We start from the raw sequence: 6,612 nt of genomic DNA, 5'->3' as shown, positions 1-6,612 counted from the left end.
ATCCCCCTTGCTCTATTGTCTTGTTGATTGTTTGTTATTCTGTGTGTTGTCCTGCAGGAAACAAGCAGGAAACCAGAATATAATCCAGAGTTGATCCAAAAATCTGTTTATTACAAAATATCAGACGTGCTGTATTACAGATCTGTTGTCCTCCAGCCAATATTACTACCATCAGTTTATAGCACTACCAGCAAGAGCCAGCACACACGCACGCACGCACGCACGCACGCACGCACGCACGCACGCACGCACGCACGCACGCACGCACGCACGCACGCACGCACACACACACACACACACACACACACACACACACACACACACACACACACACACACACACACACACACACACACAGCATCTTCAGGATTATCATTATTCTTATCATCTTAAAATCTTGTCTGTCACACACCATTAAACACTATACTGTTTACAGGACATATCAACACATATATACTTGTATTCCATGTAATATTAACATTACAATAGTACATTATCTACAATACAACAGCATCCTCAGACATGTGGACCCAGTCAGGAAGTCATGAAAGGTGCTACAGGTACAGCAGAATATGGTCTTTATCCCTGATCACAGCAGATCATCACCAGTACAATCAACAGCATTTACAGCAGGTATTCACACACACACTCACGCACGCACGCACACACACACACACACACACACACTCTGAGAGCTGAAGTCATTACAGCAACATAAATAATCCCTAGACATCCAAACAATAAATATTCAGACTTCATATTTGACCCTGTGAGCGACTGTGTAATACTAACAATGATATATATATTATGATTAATAACTAAATAATATAACTATATAATAACTTAACTACTGAGCATGCAGTCGTGTGCTTGTCCAGTGTTTCCCTTCGTAGGAATCAGCCACGTCTGTTCTATTAAGTATATTTCTATGGCCCGCCCTCAGTCAGCTAACGTTACTAGCTTCACCTGATTGTCAGAGTTCTCTAGTACACAGGTGGGCTGGCCTGTAGGTTTAGGTCTGTGGTTAATGGTCTGTAATTATAGGAAAATGTCTGTAGTTTCCTGTCTGTAGGTTTAGGTCTGTGGTTAATGGTCTGTAATTATAGGAAAATGTCTGTAGTTTCCTGTCTGTAGGTTTAGGTCTGTGGGGTTAAAGGTCTGTAATTACAGGGAAATGTCTGTAGTTTCCGGTCTGTAGGTTTAGGTCTGTGGTTAAAGGTCTGTAATTATAGGGAAATGTCTGTAGTTTCCTGTCTGTAGGTTTAGGTCTGTGGGGTTAAAGGTCTGTAATTACAGGGAAATGTCTGTAGTTTCCGGTCTGTAGGTTTAGGTCTGTGGGGTTAAAGGTCTGTAATTACAGGGAAATGTCTGTAGTTTCCGGTCTGTAGGTTTAGGTCTGTGGGGTTAAAGGTCAGTAGTCCTGGAGTCTGTCTCAGCCTACTTTCCCATAAGAGTCCAGAAGCAGGATGCTTGCCTGTTCTAGGTTCCACTGGCAACGCTCTAGAACCTCCTGGCACTCTGATCTAGAACGCAGACCCAGGCGAAACAACTGTTCTACCTATAACAGAGAGAGAGAGATGTTATAGAGAGAGAGATGTTAGTAGGGGGAGATCTTAAAAAGAGAGCTGTTAGAGAGAGAGATGTTAGACAGAGATCTTAGAGAGAGAGAGATGTTAGAGAGAGATCTTAAAAAGAGAGAGACAGATGTTAGAGAGAGATCTTAGAGAGAGAGATGTTAGAGAGAGATGTTAGAGAGAGAGATGTTAGAGAGAGATGTTAGAGAGAGAGATGTTAGAGATAGAGATGTTAGAGAGAGAGATGTTAGAGAGAGATGTTAGAGAGAGAGAGATGTTGAGAGAGAGAGAGAGAGAGAGAGAGTGTGTGTGTGTGTGTGTCTGTATGTGTGTACCTTTAGTTGGCATATTGCCTGAGGGATGTTCCAGCTGTGAGTCTCCAGAGCCTCTTCACACTCCTCTGCTGTCACACCATGCACTGCCCCCTGCACACACACACACACACACACACACACACACACACACACACACACACACACACACACACACACACACACACACACACACACACACACACACACACACACACACACACACACACACACACACACACACACACACAGTTTTAGGATCTCATTAGGTTCCGAAGTATTGCGACTTCAAAAAGCATTTAAATGTGTTTCTGACAAGATAAACAGGTAAACACAAAGAGCACTTGAAAGCAGCCTCATTCTACACTGCTTGTTCTGAACATCTCTAACCTGAATGAGGCTGTTCTCCCGTTGCCTGCTGGGAGCTGTAGTTAAATGTTGAGTCCTGTGGTTGTTGTTGTTGAAAGAGGTGTTAGGCCTCGCCCCACCCCCGCCTGGTTGCTGTTTCATCATGGGTCGGACAGTGGCCATTTTGGCAGCTCCATATCTCTCCAGGTAGGCGGGGCGTTCAGAACTCTGAGAGCTGTCAATAAGAGGATCCAATGAAGCGCTGGGAGGAGGGGCAGCAGTGAGCCTGGAGGAATAGAGGGAGGAGGGAGGAGAGGAGGAGGGGGAGGAGGAGACTAGAGAGCCGAGAGGACCAACAACACCATACAGCCCTGTCCTCTGACGAGGGGAGACGGAGAGGGGAGGGGGGGAGACAAAGGGGGGAGGAGGAGAGAGGGGAGACAGAGAGGGGAGGAACTAAAGGAAGGGGGGAGGCGGAGCGTGAGGAGGGTTGAGAGAAGGCGTGGTCTCTGGGAGGGATCTGAGGGGGCGTGTCATCCCTCTCACCTAGGGAAATGTGTTTGGAGGAGCGGAGGGGTGGGATGGGGGAGCGTGGAGGTAGCATGGGTCTGTCCTCATAGGAAGAAGAGGAGGAGGGGGGAGGAAGGTAGATCTGTCTGTGAGGGGCCGGGGGGGCCAGGGAGAGGGGGAGGGGGGAGGAGGGGAGGGAACGGCCGGCTGTCATGGGAACACGCAGTTTCACCATCACCTGCAGGTCAGCAGGAAGAGAAAAAATATACAGTTGAAGATGGAAGTTTACATACACTTAGGTTGGAGTCATTAAAACTCATTTTTCAACAACTCCACAAATTTCTTGTTAACAGACTATAGTTTTGGCAAGTCGGTTAGGACATCTACTTTGTGCATTTTTCCAACAATTGTTTACAGACAGATTATTTCACTTATAATTCAGTGTATCACAATTCCAGTGGGTCAGAAGTTTACATACACTAAGTTGACTGTGCCTTTAAACAGCTTGGAAAATTCCAGAAAAGTATGTCATGGCTTTAGAAGCTTCTGATAGGCTAATTGACATAATTTGAGTCAATTGGAGGTGTACATGTGGATGTATTTCAAGGCCGACCTTCAAACTCAGTGCCTCTTTGCTTGACATCATGGGAAAATCAAAAGAAATCAGCCAAGACCTCAGAAAATAATTGTAGACCTCCACAAGTCTGGTTCATCCTTGGGAGCAATTTCCAAACGCCTTAAGGTACCACGTTCATCTGTACAAACAATAGTACACAAGTATAAACACCATGGCACTACGCAGCCGTTATACCACTCAGGAAGGAGACGCGTTCTGTGTCCTAGAGATTAACGTACTTTGGTGCGAAAAGTGCAAATCAATCCCAGAACAACAGCAAAAGACCTTGTGAAGATGCTGGAGGAAAGAGGTACAAAACTATCCATATCCACAGTAAAACGAGTCCTATATCGGCATAACCTGAAAGGCCGCTCAGCAAGGAAGAAGCCACTGCTCCAAAACCACCATTAAAAAGCCAGACTACGGTTTGCAACTGCACATGGGGACAAAGATCGTACTTTTTGGATAAATGTCCTCTGGTCTGATGAAACAAAAATAGAATTGTTTGGCCATAATGACCATCGTTATGTTTGGAGGAAAAAGGGGGAGGGTTGCAAGCCGAAGAACACCATCCCAACCGTGAAGCACGGGGGTGGCAGCATCATGTTGTGGGGGTGCTTTGCTGCAGGAGGGACTGGTGCACTTCACAAAATAGATGGCATCATGAGGAAGGAAAATTGTGGATATATTGAAGCAACAGCTCAAGACATCAGTCAGGAAGTTAAAGCTTGGTCGCAAATGGGTCTTCCAAATGGACAATGACCCCAAGGATAAGTTGTGGCAAAATGGCTTAAGGACAACAAAGTCAAGGTATTGGAGTGGCCATCACAAAGCCCTGACCTCAATCTTATAGAACATTTGTGGGCAGAACTGAAAAAGCGTGTGTCAGGAGGAATGGGCCAAAATTCACCCAACTTATTGTGGGAAGCTTGTGGAAGTCTACCTGAAACGTTTGACCCAAGTTAAACAATTTAAAGGCAATGCTACCAAATACTAATTGAGTGTATGTAAACTTCTGACCCACTGGGACTGGGATGAAAGAAATACAAGCTGAAATAAATCATTCTCTCTACTATTATTCTGACATTTCACATTCTTAAAATAAAGTGGTCATCCTAACTGACCTAAGACAGGGCATTTTTACCAGGATTAAATGTCAGGAATTGTGAAAAACTGAGTTTAAATGTATTTGTCTAAGGTGTATGTAAACTTCCTACTTCAACTGTACGTTAAAACTCCAAACTCAAATTAGAAACCTGTGGTGTGTGTGTGTGTGTGTGTGTGTGTGTGTGTGTGTGTGTGTGTGTGTGCCGTACCTCTCTCTGCAGCTCCTGGAACAGGTCAGCTGACTGTGTTAAGCCCCTCCCCTCTGCATCAACGCTGGGCGGAGCCAGAATCCCCTCAGTTAATGCAGTGATAGATCGAACCTCCATGTCTGCCAACTGGCCCTCAGCCTCCGTGGCAACCTCGTCATAGGCAGGAAGAGGGAGGGGCCAGTCTAGGATGGAAGGAAGGTCCTGGAGAGAGAAAGAAGAGAAGACTGTTATTTTGCCCACGGAGTGTGTGTGTGTGTGTGTGTGTGTACGTACCTTGAGTGTGTCCTGGTCAGGTAGGCATGTCTCAGTGAGAGGGGAGGGCGTGGCCGAGCTGAAGCTGTCATCGGTGAAGTCGATGAGCGAGACCTCGCTTTTGGCTGACCTTACACCTGGCCCCTCCCACGGGCGGAGTTTAAGGCCCATAGCCACACCCAGTTTTTTCAGCCCCGACGAAGCACCTTCATATTCATCATCATCATCATCATCTAACACAGAGTCATAGAACGGCTCTACACACACACACACACACACACACACACACACACACACACACACACACACACACACACACACACACACACACACACACACACACACACACACACACACACACACACACACACACACACACCGTCATCATTATCATCAGACAGTCATAGTCAGCTCAACACAGACAGGTAAATCAACAGTAAGTGTGGGAGACAGACTTACTCTGGATCAAGACAGCAGGCTGTGGAGGACGAGGAGGAGGCTGCTCTGGGGGACAGAAAGAGAAACACGGAGAGAGTTTAGGAATGAATAAAAAAAGACACTGTAAGGAGAGAATAAATGTGTGTGTGTGAGTAGCCTACTCACTCCTGGTGCGGTTGGGTAGTTTGGTGGGCCGGGCAGTGGAAGGATCCATTCCCATAACATCAGGGGGGTCCATGGGGTTTCCCAAGTACAAGCTGAGGGGGGGTAGAGGCCAGGGATGTAGTGCAGCGTAAACACAGTACTTCATATTGTCTTTATAAAACTTACATGACATGATGTGCCCCCAGCTCCTGTGTGGGTCAGTTTCTCCGTGTCCAGTGTGTGTGTGTGTGTGTGTGTGTGTGTGTGTGTGTCTCTGTGTGTGTGTGTGTGTGTGTGTGTGTGTGTGTGTGTGTGTGTACCTGTCTATGCGGTCAGCGTGCCCCCAGCTCCTGTGTGGGTCAGTGTCTCCGTGTCCAGTGTGTGTGTGTGTGTGTGTGTGTGTGTGTGTGTGTGTACCTGTCTATGCGGTCAGCGTGCCCCCAGCTCCTGTGTGGGTCAGTGTCTCCGTGTCCAGTGTGAATGAAGGAGTGTGTGAGGGGTCTGCTGATGTCTTGGGCCGACAGGCCGCTGACCGATGTGACCACGTGGCGAGGAAACTGCCCCACGCGCAACGTCCTTCTGTTCTGACCTCTCCACCAATAGAGCTCTGCTCTGGAGACACACAGACACACGGACACTGATATGATTCCCTCTTCCACATTACAGTATGTCTGTTCTACACAGCTATCTGACTTTCAGAAACATGAATCATTCTTCCCTCCCTCCCTCCCTCCCTCCCTCCCTCCCTCCCTCCCTCCCACACACACACACACACACACACACACACACACACACACACACACACACACACACACACACACACACACACACACACACACACACACACACACACACACACACACACCCACCGACCTGCCCTCGATGATGGTGATGATGTCATTAATGGTGATCTGGAGTTTGTCCGGTTCCTCAAAGTCCTGCAGCGCTTTCATGTCTGTAGGCATGGTCTACACACACACACACACACACACACACACACACACACACACAGACACAGACACAGACACACACACACACACACACACACACACACACACACACACACACACACACACACACACACACACACACACACACACACA

At 47.3% G+C, this 6,612-nt stretch overlaps 1 pseudogene; it reads right to left on the bottom strand.

The window, feature by feature from the left end:
* Positions 1-302: 302 nt before the first annotated feature.
* Positions 303-6,612, bottom strand: part of LOC106590482 (activated CDC42 kinase 1-like) — a 31,592-nt pseudogene continuing 25,282 nt past the window's right edge.

This window comes from Salmo salar, chromosome ssa29 (genome assembly GCF_905237065.1).
Source record: "Salmo salar chromosome ssa29, Ssal_v3.1, whole genome shotgun sequence".
NCBI classification, from domain to species: Eukaryota; Metazoa; Chordata; class Actinopteri; order Salmoniformes; family Salmonidae; genus Salmo; species Salmo salar.
This window is presented reverse-complemented; position numbering and strand designations above follow the sequence as displayed.